Source organism: Halichoerus grypus, chromosome 13 (genome assembly GCF_964656455.1).
Source record: "Halichoerus grypus chromosome 13, mHalGry1.hap1.1, whole genome shotgun sequence".
Taxonomy (NCBI): domain Eukaryota; kingdom Metazoa; phylum Chordata; class Mammalia; order Carnivora; family Phocidae; genus Halichoerus; species Halichoerus grypus.
This window is the reverse complement of record NC_135724.1, coordinates 33,321,484-33,335,291: the sequence shown is the minus strand read 5'-3', so window position 1 is coordinate 33,335,291 and position 13,808 is coordinate 33,321,484.

The window sequence follows — 13,808 nt, the reverse complement described above, 5'->3', positions numbered from 1 at the left end:
CAGTTTGTATCAGGCTCATATATATTCCACCCTGATTTCTGATGTGGACATGAATGAATGGAAACTTTTGAACAAAGTAAATATGAAGATCCTGAATGAAGGAATATGTGAGAGAATGTCTCCTCCTCTGTGTGTGTATGAGTAAAATCCAGTAGCATTTGGCTGCTCAACCTCATGCTCAAGCATTAATTTCACACTTTATTTCCCAGAAATTGAAGACAGTTAATTGACTTTTTACAACTGGTATTGGAACTTTTTTCTACTTCATGCCTTATGGGATGGGAAAACTGTGCTGTTAGTGGGGCTCAATGGCTTGTTCAAGAAGAAGTGACAACTCGGTAAATAGAAGACCCACATTAGATTCTGTGCTTTATAATGCCCTGTTTTCATTTCTGTAGAGACTTATTGCAGTTGAAAGGACTTCAATAAAGATCACAATTTAGGTCTTTTTCTTCAGGGATGTAAATTTTATTAAATTCACAAAAATGTTGGAACTAGAAAGGGCTTTAGAAAGTGAAATTCAGAGAAATCATCTGTTCGTGTAATAAAAATCATCAAATTGGAATTCAAGAAAAATTCTCATGATCTTTAACCTTTTTCAAGATAAAACATAGAAAAGAAAGAGGGAAAAAAGGGTCAAAGAGATCTATTCTGATACTCACCATTTGCCTACTGTGTGCCAGGCCCCACATTAGCCACTTCCATGTTTTGTAGATTATTTTATTCTTATCTTCTAGCTACAAGTTAAGTCCTAGGGTTGCCATTATTCAAATGAGGAAATTGTTAGGGCTATGCATATTGCAAGTAGGACCCAGCATGACTGATGTAGAAAGCCGTAAGCCAGCCTCCACTTATCCAATTATTCTGAAAAGATTTCCTAAATAGAGTAAACTTTAGGAACTTACTGAATGAAATAAAAGAAGAATTTTTCAGGCAAGTATTGTGAGAGTTTCAGAAACAAGTTGTATTTTGACAAAACAGTTAAAGCATGATGCGTATCATAAGGAATTTTTTTTTAACAAATATTCTAGCTCTCCTTTCCCTCTAGGCATATGTCAATTTACAATGACCCATGCCACTGAAGACAAGAGAGGCCATGGGACTTGCTTCTCCCCATTAAATACAATCACCTAAAGCACATCTAGGCAGAAGCTCTCAGAGGTGGTATACCTTGCCACCTCCCTTTTTCCTGCCTTGGCCATGGAGAAGTTCTGTGCTGTGAAGGAGCCTCTGTCAGCTTAGGTCTTTGAGTGACTATAAGTCGAGCTTAGCTTGTCCTGACTCATCTGATGAACATTCAAAAACCTGCCTTGATGGAGCAGGCTTTCCTAGTTGAAATAATGTAAATATAAAGAGCACAATTTGGGTTCTAGAGAGTTTTGGCTTTTAATACCTGTTTCTGCCATTTATTGGCTGGGTGACTGTGGAAAATTGGTTCCCTATCAGTTTCCTCACCTACAATGTGGTCACAATGACCTCTATTTCACAGGATTATCCTAAGTTAAATGTGGTGATGTTGATTAATTGTTCAGTCGAGTGCCTGTCACATGCCACTGAAAGTTTAGAAGTATCAGCAGTAGCAACATCATCAGCGTCATCCAGAGTGAAAAGTAATATTCTTTCCCACCATATTTTCATAAGGGGCTTTGAAACAAAGGAGAAAAACTTGTGTGAAGCGGAGACTAAGGGGGATCCATAATAATAGCCTCAGAATGAAAGGACAAGAAGGGTGACATGTGAGGGCAACAGACTCCATGTGCAGGACTCAGCAAATGAGGGCTGAACCAGAGGCTCAGCTGAGGCCAGAACAGGAGGTGGTGACCACTTTCAGAAAAACATGTGAAGTCCACTAGATATTATTTAAAGTACTATCATCTTGGGAGAAGGAAGGAAGGAAGGAAAGGAAAAGGGAAAGGGAAAGGAAAGGAAAGGAAGAAGGAAGGAAGGAAAGAAAGGAAAGGAAAGGTTGGTTTCCCTTAGGAAGATGAACTATAAATAAAATGCCCATGCATTCCTTTGTCTTTTCTTCCTAAGCAGTTTCAGAGTTTTGGGAATGACTTGAAGCTGCTTAAGTTGGATTGAGCTGAAGACACGGACATCTGGATATGAATCCTTGTTTGACTTTATGAAACACTCATGGAGGAAGATGTTACTAAAACAGAAAACAATAACAGCAATATCATCAGGGAACAAGTGCCCTGCAATTGAATGTCAGAGGTTTTTTCAGAGTTCTCAGCAGGGAACCTCCCACCAACCAAGCATAGCCTGAAATCACTTCCCAGGAGAGTGGCTCTTAGAACCTGGATGTACTCTGAACAGGTGTTCCAGCAAGTGCTGCCAACTGTATTCTTCAAGTCAGGAGAAAGCCTCTGCAATTATCCTGAAACCTTCCAAAATAAGGCATTTGACTGGGAGCTGGAAGAAGAACAGCATATACAGAGAAAGAGAAAAAAATCCCAGCTTTCATAAACTAATAGACTACATGTACATGTATTCATGTTCTCCATGTAATTATGATTTATTACCATCATTGTACTCCCTATTGTTTTTATAAAATTTCCCCCATTTTTTAGGTTCTTACCAATGAACCTATAGCATAGAATAATTAAATGTCAGGTTAAATTCTTGAAAGGAACGTATCTCTACAGCTGTAGAATTATTTAATCCAGTAAACAACCGATCTCCTAAAGCAAACTCCATATTTTATTATAAACCACTAAATGTAACCTCTTCCTATAGATGGAATAATATGAGCCAGTCAGAAAGGTTTGGTCACTTCCAATTGAATTACATAGAGAGGTGGTAGGAACAAACAGGACGTGACTTACCAAGAGGACTTTTATTCTATCTCCTAAACTTATGTCTCATAGAGATCACTGAACTGTCCTAAGAATCCATGTCTTCATCTGTAAAAAACAAAAACAAAACAAGAAAAGGACCTATTGTACCTAAATTACACTTTGGTTAAAAGAATCAAGTAGAATGATGTACAAGAAAGCTTTTAAAAGCTCTAAAACACTATTATTATCACTATAGTCCGTTTTGAAATAAATGCAACCACGTTGAACCTGCATCAGCCCTATACTGCATTTGCTCCCTACTCCCTCCTACATGTATAGTCTGTAGCATACAATTACCAACGTCTTCCAGCGTAATTCTGTAAAAATACCTGCTGCATAATGCAAGGGTGAATTGCACTGTGTTTTGTTCCATATATATATATATATATATATATATATATATATATAACTTTCCTACCTTGCCTAGTTTTCAGAGGGTGCTCTCCATTAGTTATTTTAAAATAAAAACTGAGAAGAATATTTAGAAGGTAAGATAGAAATATGTAGAAAATACATAAATATAGTAGAAAAAGTTCCCCACTTGTCTGGATATAGCAGGGTGAAATAGAAGCTGCTCCCAAAAGAATATCTAGTTTTGAGTTTCTAGCTATCCTCCGTAACTTCATAATAAAGTTGCAAAACATGACAATTTATAGTCAAGAATTTTACTGATTGTTAGTGGTTGTCTAAATGCATGGGGTCAGTTGGAGAGTAATATAATGTATGTGTCATATAGAAAGACTGTGATATCTTTCTTGGAAGACATAATAGATGAGGTAGATATCTATTCACTATTCATGATTTGTTGTTATCTTCTTATCCAGAAACAGAAAATTAGAATAAATAAAAAACCCTTCCCTATTGCCCTCTCTTTCTCACACACACACAAACACACACACGCGCACGCACACACACACATACAGAAACTCCATTTCAGCTCTTTAATTTGATGACTACTTTCCAAATCAAACCCCTTTCTTCCTGGACTCTCTCACAAACACCAATCTGTAGCCCAGTTAACACTAAGATGTAATATTTACAAGAATGAATGTTCCCTGTACAACTCTGTGTTTCACATTCTCAAGTCTATTACTGATAGGTATGTCAGTCATTATGCAAATGTGGAATAACAGGGAGTTGGTGACCTTGGGTCAAAGCTAAAGGTAGAACAAGCAGTGTGACCAAGAACTGTAACCTTAGCCAAGCTTAATGAGAGACCGGCCTATACCTAATTGCCATGTACCTCTCTGCAGCATAAACTTGGCTGGCCATGGTAGTAGTAACTTGTCAGAGAGGGCTCCCAGCTCAGTTGGTACACAAAGACTTTTCAGGAACCATGTTATTCCTTATTTGCCTAAAACCTGTGGGAGCAAGTTGCTAGATTTTCCAATTCTATGCCTCTGCCATCAAAGGGGAGCTTCTACTAATACATATTTTGAAAAGGGTTTTGAAATTTACTGTGTCAGTTGGATTCTGTTTTAAGGGTAGAGAAACACTTAAACCTGCTTTGAAAGAAGAGTAATAAGAGCCATAATTTGAAAGCTACCAATTGCCAAAAAAAAAAAAAAAGAAAGGAAGAAAGCTACCAATTGCAAACAGACTCCATTAAAATTGCCACAAGACACATTGTTAATACATTTAATGATAGTAATAGTCACAATTTATCTAAACCATTTATGTAAATGGAGCTGACATATGCCATTTATGCAAATGTTAGCATATGATATCATCCAGGGCATACATGGATTTTTTTTTATTCTTCATATCATTATCTGTGATCATAGAATTTTACTGGGTTAAGATAAATTAAATTTGTAGGTTACCATATATCTTTGGGTTCCATATGTTCATAAAATTCTGCTTAAAAAGAGCTTGGTGCAATTGTAAGGCATGCACTTATTTGATTTACCCAGTGCTAGCACAAGGATAATGACTTTGAATGTGGGCGTTTTTATGATGAGCAACTATGTTAAAGATACCCATGCATATAGACAGATAGTGTACTATAATATGAAAGTATGAAGAAAGTGATTGTATTAGAATTTTTTGTTACTCTAGTTTAAAATGTCATTTTTAATGATAATATACTTAGTCACCTTGGGCTGCCTTAACAAAATACCAGACTAAAGGGCTTAAACACCATAAATTCTAGAGGCTAGAAGTCCAAGAACAGGGTGCCAGCATGGTTGGGTTCTGAGAAGAGCCCTCTTCCTGAATTGCATGAGACCACCTTTTCATTTGTGTTCTCACGTGGCAGAGAGAGAGAACCCACACACAAGCAGGGCGAGGGGCAGCGGGAGAAGCAGACTCCCCGCTGAGAAGGAGCCCTACAAGGAGCTCCATCCCAGGACCTTGAGATCATGACCTCAGCCGAAGGCAGACGCTCAACCCACTGAGCCACCCAGGTGCCCCAAAAATAGAAATAGTTTTAAAGTGCCACTGAAATCCACCCAATTAGGCCATTTCAGTTTTAAAAATATATTTGAAATAATTTTCTTAAAATGAGCTTTAATTAAGTAAGAAGAGGTAAACTTAACTATGAAATGAACAAGTATTTCACTATTAGTAATAAAAAATATTCAGCATATTTCAAACAATATACAGCTTTGTTCTTACATAGGATCTTGCCAGATGCTATCTACGAACACCTCTTCGGGGAATCCCTATGGCAAATAGGCATCATGATCCTAGTACTGGTCGGTGTCTATTTTTGCTTTTGTCATTCTTTTGCCACATTACTACCTCCCAGGACTGTACTTCACATGATACTTTTGTGTCCCACTAAGAAAGGTTGCTGGGAAGATAGGGCATATATATGTATCTATAGAGTTGCAGTTCAAATCCAAAGGCAGTCTACTAGCAAAATTCCTTTTTGCTCTGGGGAGGTCAATTTTTGTTCTACTAAGGCCCTCAACTGATTAGATGAGGTCCATTCACATTATGGAGGCTAATCTGTTTTACTCAGAGTCCACTCATTTAAATGTTAATCTCATCCAAGATCACTTTCACTGAAACCATCCAGAAGAATGCTTGACCAATTACCTGAGTACTATGGCCCAGGTAAATCAACACATAAAATTAACCACCACAGTTACTTCGCATCAGGAACTGCCACTCCTCTTATTATTTTTTTTTTTTAAATCCAACTCCAAACAGGTTTGGATGAATAAACATTTTTTGAGCACTTATCATGTATTAAGCACTGGGACAGGTACTTTTACACTCATTATTTTATTGATGCACAAGCCAGTCTTGTGGGAAAAACTTTAATATTATCTTTATTTTACAGATAAGAAAATTGAAACTCAGTTGGTTTAATTGATTATGTGCAAATCAATATCCAGGTTACAACTCCTGGGAGAATCTCTTTTTATGAATTTCTGTGAATGAAATTCTATGTCATGGCACAGGAATTATACACCTTCACATCTCAGTCAGGAAAAATGAGATTGCATGTCTCTGGAAGCTACCATCCTTCTTCCCCTCACACATCTTTCCATCTTCCCTATCACCCACTGCTTCAAACCAATCCTGTTATACTCCGGTTGTGTTTCTATTTTTATCAGTTGTCACTACTAAAATGAAATAACAGCTGCCAAATTCTAGGGTTCTAGTGTGTGTGTTACATACCATACTATAAGTTTGAAATGCCTCGTCTCATGTCATTCTCTGATACATGCATATACTGTCACACATGTGTACGAATATACCTGTGCAATATGAAACAGGTATACTGTACAAAAGAAAATTGAAGTTTAGGGGGTTTAAGTGAATTTCTCCACATCTAACAAATAGTAAGTAATTAAAGTGAGGTCTAGCTACTGCCAAAATCCATGTGGGAGACTGCTACTCTCTGCTACCATTCCACACAGAAAACCAGGCTCCTTCAGCCTTCATGTCAGCTCATTTTCATCCCTATAATAATGCTTATCAGAATGGAACATTCATTTCCAGAAGGAGTGGGCTATAGAATTAAAATGACTGTCGTAGGTCCAGTTTGGGGCCTCAGTAACCATGTCACTGCTACATTCTCCCCACCTCTTCTACATACATGCCCAGTAGGGTTAAGAGTTACTCTGATTGCATTCTTTGAGAGTATTTCAGCTTCCCACAGTGAAGCTTGAACCCAGTCTTCTTTTCCAAGAGATTGGACTCTATTCCTAATGACCCTTAGTAAGAAAACCTTCGAGTCTTGTTGTCTGTTGGTAGGAGTCATTTTATGAGATCACGCCCATTTGTCCAGAAAATAAACTCCATGGGCACCAAAGACTTCTCTCTCTTAATATCTCTCTCTCTCTCTCTCTCTCTCTCTCTCTCTCTCAGTTTCTATATCCCCAGTTCCCATAACCATGCCTGACACATGGAAAATCCTTAATAAGTATTTTTGGAATGAACTAATTCTTGTATCACAGATTAAATAGATATTTACTGATTTCCCAGAATATTATAATTTAAATAGTTGGCCTTCATCCCTTGTGGGTCAGTGTCTTAGTCCATTCAGGCTGCTTTAATAAAAATACCATAGACTGGGTGACTTAACAAACATTTATTTCTTACAGTTCTGGAGGCTGGAAACTGTAAGGTCAAGTTCTAGCAGAGTCATTCTGGTGAAGGTCCACTTCCTAGTCCATCGACAACCATCTTCTCATTATAAATCACGTAGCAGAAGGGGCCGGGTGCTCTCTAAAGCCTCTTTCATAAGGGCATTCATCCCGTCCATCCTTTTGACCTAATCATCTCTCAAAGATACCAATTCCACATACCATCACTTTGGACGTTAAGGTTTAACATAGAAGTCTGGCTAGAGGTTTATCAATGTTATTATTTTTTTCAAAAAACCAGCTTCTGGTTTTATGGATCTGTTCTGTTGTTGTTGCGTTTTTTCGTTTGTTTGTTTTTAGTTTCTATGTCATTTATTTCTGCTCTAATCTTTATTATTTCCTCCCTTCTGTTGGCTTTAGGCTTTGTTTCTTCTTCTTCTTCTTCTTCTTCTTCTTCTTCATCTTCTTCTTCTTCTTCTTCTTCTTCTTCTTCTTCTTCTTCTTCTTCTTCTTCTTTCTTCTTCTTCTTCTTCTTCTTCTTCTTCTTTTTCTTCTTCTTCTTCTTCTTCCTTCTTCTTCTTCTTCTTCTTCTTCTTCTTCTTCTTCTTCTTCTTCTTCTTCTTCTTCTTCTTCTTCTTTCCTTTAGGTGTAAGGTTAGGTTGTTTATTTGAGATTTTTCTTGCTTCTTGAGGTAGGGGTATATTGCTATATACGTCCCTCTTAGAACTGCTTTTGCTGCATCCCAAGAGATTTTGGACCATTGTGTTTTTCATTTTCATTTGAATTACAGGGAAATAAATATCCAGTCTATGGTAGTCAGCCGCATATTCAGTCTAAACTCTCTGACTCCTACCCACATAATCCTGGCTAATGTGTGCCTCTATGCCAATTCGTATGTTCAAGTCATGATTCAACCTGCCCTTTTCATAGCAGAGTACATTCCGGGTTTTCATCTGTAACAATGTCACACTCACTAGATGTAGGTTGTTATAAGCCCTGTAGAATCTTTTTGCACATAAAAGAGTTTGGAATCCATGCTCTTTGATACCCTCTTGAATGACAACTGTTTGTTTTCTTGAAGATGTTCAGTTTTAGCTTCCATTTGGCTTCAAGGTGATGTTTTATGACAGTCTATTTCGAAGTATAAGAAAGTGGAAAATATCAGAGAATAAAAATCAATGTTTAGCATAGCACTCAATATCCCATTCAGTTTGATCCAGAACTATTTTTCTAACAAGTTCTCCCTGACCATTCTGCAAGCACTCTCCACTTTCAATAATCTGAGTTTCTTCTTCTTTCCACAATGATTGTGTTCCCCTATCCCCCACTCACCCAAATCCTACCCCATCTTTTAATGTTACTCCAATACCTCCTTCCTCTATAATAATTTTCCTGACTAGTCATTGGACAATTTTTTCTATTGAATAACTACATCCAATGTACCAAGATAAGCTCTCCATAAGTAGCAGTGGTAAAGCAGGCACAATCTCTATTTTCAAGAAGTTTAGAGCCCAAGAGAAAGAGTATAAAGAGTGAGAGGAACCACACAGATTCAGAACTGTGGAGAATTCAGAGGAAGGGGAGTTGCTTAATCCTTGACAGTAGAAACTGTCCTTGAGTAGAGTTGTGAAGAAAGAAAATGTTCTTGACTATATAGACATCTGAAGGTCATATCAAGTGGAGCAGACTTTATGAAAAAAATCAAAGCAGAATATGAGGAACTGCAATTCATTTGATTTGACTAGTTCTTAAAGAATTAGGAGAAAGTGTCAGGAAAAAGGGGAGACAGGTTGACTAGAAGTAGTTAATGGAGGAACATTAATGCCATTCTAAAGAACTTGAATTTTGTTCTGGAGACATGAGGGAACAGTGAGGAAACTTTAAAATAATATAAATGGGATGATATAAAAGCAGTGCTTTGAGGGAAAAATGACAACAGGATGGAATAAACAGTAAGCTAGCTTCAAGTTATAAAGAATATCTAAGGCTCTCCAAGTGTCCTAACAAGATCACCCTTGCCCAGCTCAGACATCCATAGCCTATGGCATCCCTGAAACCTGCATAAGGGTTTAATCCTGAGGGAGATCATAAAGAAGAAATCCCCTCTTATCCATTGAAGGACCAATGCCATCGAGAGTGACAGGTCTATCTCTTCAATACCAGCTGAAGTATGAGCCTCCCAGGTCCTCCATCATCACCTAGGCTCGCATATGGTTTGACTAATCTATTTAACTATTTAATGTAACTTTTTACTCCCATCTCCCATCTCTTTCTGACCTTCTAGATCATTCTAATATATTCTTTGGACAGTGCATGCTGCCTGGTATTGGATCTTACCTGGCTGTACCACTTAAAAGTTGTGTGATCTTAAGTACATTACTTAACATCTCTGGGTCTCAGTTTCTCTTTCTATGAGAAAAAAAAAAAAGAAAATCAACATACATATGTCTGCTGTAAGTATTCAAATTGTACACATAAAACATTTGGAACAATAACAGCAACAACATAAAATTATAACAACACACCCTGTGATTGAGTGAATGCCCAGTGAATAGTACTTACTATTATTAGCATCTTCAGCAAAAATTCCCATAGTAAAACTTTAAATTTTTTTTGACCTGAGTAAAATTTTACTATCTTCTGAGAATACTGCTTACACTGTTGGACTCTCAAATGGTGTTTTGTTTGGTTTTGTTTCATTTTGTCTTGTTTTTCTTCTCACACACTGCATATCTCAGGTGTCTTTTTTTAATCCTCTTGCCAGTTCCATGTTATTTTTGTTTTGTACATTCTCTAAATCCCCAATCCTTTGAAGTATGAGCCACCATACTTTATTACTCACAACTCTTTCTCATTACTGTCTTATACAGATCTTATAGATCACTACTCCGTCCTACGCCGTTAATCACTCTGTCTTCCTGGCTTCTCCATTATTTCTCTAGCCATCATTCTTGGCAATTCAGTATCTATATTGGATACTTTCCTGTCAATTCCTTGACTTCTTCTACCCTTTGTTAGCCTTGCACTCCCATGGTTATAGCCTGGATTTTGTCATTATCAACTATAGCCCCTCTAGAATCTGATTTCGAGCATGGCACCTTCTGACCTGTACCTTCTCTCTTGGCTACTTTTTCACTCTACATCCTCACCGCAACAGCTCATGTGATGTGCTACCATTTGCTCCAACAGTCCCTTCTCTTTCTCACAACTGTCATGTCTGAAAAAAATCCTTCTGAGAACCCATCCCTTACTCCACCATCCAAGAGATCTGCTCTTCCCCCATTCTTTTTCATCTCAGTGATCCTTAGATTTCCACACATTTTAAACACAGATCACCTGGAATAAATGTTCTAAAGTATAAATCCTTTAATGATACTTCATCGAAAATCCTTCAACAACTGATTATTACATTTTGCATGGAATATTAACACCTTTCTTTGACCTACAAGGTCCTTCATGGTGACTCCTGTTCACTCTTTCCCCCCATCCCTCAATCACTAAGACTCACTCACACTGGCCTTCTTGGTATTGGTAAACAGCCCAATCCTGCTTTTTTATCCTGTGTAAACCTTTATCCTTGAGGTTTCTTTACCTGGAATTATTTTCTCTCAGATTGTTTGAAGCCTTCGTTTTTATCCCCACTCAAGTCTTTGCTTAAATATCACCCCCTCAGTGAAGGCTTCCCTGACCACGCTTTCTAAAGAAACCTGCCCTCTACCCCATTATTACTTTCTTTCCTCTCATTCTGATTTTTGATCTTGTTCTGATTTTTGATCTGGCACTTATTAAAAGAAATAATTCTCTTTATTCCTTTGGTGCTTTGTTTCCTGCCACTCCCACTTAGGGTTAGCTCCATGAGAGGAGCAACTTTCATGGTTTACCACTTTATTTTTGGTACCTGCCAAGAAAAGTCACTGCCACAGAATAGGGCTCAATTAACACTCTTCTTTTTAAATGACTGACTGGAATGAATGAATGAATGAATGAAGATTAGAAAACAGAAAGGTTATTTAGGGGAGTCTTGTAATAATCTGTTAACTGTCACATCTAAAAGTAATAGCTTATTATTATATAAATAGCATCTTGTGACTTTTTCTGTATTATCAATTTGCATTGGGAACTAACTCTTGTTGTTTTGATATGTGTGTGTGCAGATCTAATATCTTCAGCTCTAAGAAAAGCACACCCAATATCTTTTTCTTCTTGATAACTTTACACATGAGGCTTATGCTTTTCTGGGCACAAGAAATATTTATTGAATAAATGATTAAAAATTGGATACAGAGACAAATTTGGAGGATATGCAGGAAGTAGCATACAAAAGAAGAGCAGAAACATCTAAAGGGGACAAAGAAACAGTTGCTAAGATTGAATTATGTGAGAAACTGAAAAAGTTCTTTTGCAAGGAATAGATCTGGGTCAGAATCTTCTAGCTTTAGCACTATTGGTACTAGCGACCAGATCATTCTTTGTTGTGGGTAGGGCTTATAGTCTTCTTCCTCACTTATAGCAATCAAAGGTGCTTCTAGATATTCTCAAATGTAATCCTGGAGGCAAAAATCATTTCTAGTTGAAAACCACTGACTTGGGTAATAAGTTGGGAAAGGCAGTCTTATGAATATAGTATTTAGATCTCTGCTAGGCCACATAAGAATGGGCTTTGAGCCTGGAACCCTTCCTTTAACAAGAGATAGAGTCCGCACAGCCTGTGCCAGGCTTTTCACTTTGTGTCAGACTCTTTCATTTTGTGTGGGAATGTCTTTCCCTATTTCAGACTCTGCGTGTTTCTTTGTTCTGATCAGTTGTGCCATCCAGTGACCCTCAGGCATACCCCCAACTTTCAGTATTTCAGATTTGTGAGAAAGAAGGGAGTCCTGCTGCTGCAGCACCAGAGTGGTGCATGTAGACCAAGTGGCCTACATAAACTGTTGGGGACATCTGCTAGTCATAAGGGACCAGTGCACACCATTGAAACTGATCTTGCTCTATCTCTTCTCTATGTGAGTAAAAGCATTGTTCCATCTGGTGTTACACTATAGCGTATTTTCACCAGTGACTCCAATACCAAATGCAGTGGGCAGAACTATTCCCGATGGCTGGTATTATGATGATTTTTGCTATCCTCCATGTAGTTGAAGTTCTCCTCTGGCATTGGTTATGGGTGCATAGTGTTCTATTTGACAATAAGCAGCAAATGGCATGTGGCTCCTTGTTGCCGAGCACACGGTTGAGGAAGAATTTGTAAGATTTACTAACTCCATATCACTGGAAATAAATATGACTTACTTTGGTCAATGAAATGAGACAGAAGTGATGGTGTGCCAGGTCCAAGCCCAGACCTTAGGAGGCCTCATTATTTCGGTTTGCTCCCTTCCACCTCTACCAGTGCCATGAGGAACACATGCCTGGGGTAGCCCATTGATCTTAGGAGTGGATGAAAGCCTTGTAGAGCACAGCTGCCTGTAGCCCATTAGCCTAGATCAGCTGATTTTCTAGTGAAATATATGTCATTTCATACTCATAGCAAGGTGACTCACTGAGAGACCCCATCTAAGCTGGTCTGCTCTCCCATAATCTCCTGTGAGCCCCAAATCTGCAACTTACTCTACCAACTAGACTCAGGCACAAGTAGCAGCAAGGAGCTCTTCACATCTACTTGATACAGAATTGGATTTGGGGTAATTGTAGCCTATTTAGCCATTTGACTCAGGCCGTATTTTTATTCTATTTCTTTTAGAATATGATCTCTAGAATACATCCCTTGATTCATGACCTCAGTTGCAAGGCCAAGACTTGAGGTGGATAAAGCACAACCTCCCCTGACCACAGAGACCCATTCTGGGTTCCACCACATAATGGGATCCCTGCTCTCTGAATTCCTAATAATAATTGTTACCAGTACCTAACACTTTATTTTCTCTATTTCTTCAACTGTTCTGCTGGTCTCTTCCCAATTAGATGGCCTAGTCTTGAGGGATAGACACTCATTTTAAATTTTGTTATTCTCCTACATCATTAGTAGTATACCCATTAATTAGTACAGAATAGGTGCCTATTATATCATCTTTATTAGTTTTATGTAAGTGACTATAATATTTATGCAAAATAACCCAATGGAATTGGTACTTGCCTGAGTCAAAAAGTAAGTGACTTCGTTGCAAGGTCACAGTGGTGGCAAGGACAGCATATACACCTAAGACTGAAGGTATGGCTGAATTTGCATCAAATTGAGATGTTTGGGGAACCGTCAAAATCTTAGCTGTGTCATTATGGACATCTGCTGAGAATTCTAAAGGTAAACAATCACCTGAAAGATATATTTGCTTGCATGTAGTGGGAAACAGCAGCTCATTAGCTCTCTGCTTAGCTCGTTAACTCACCAGCTCGTTAGCCCTCTGCTCGTTAACTACTTAGCTCTGATTAGCTC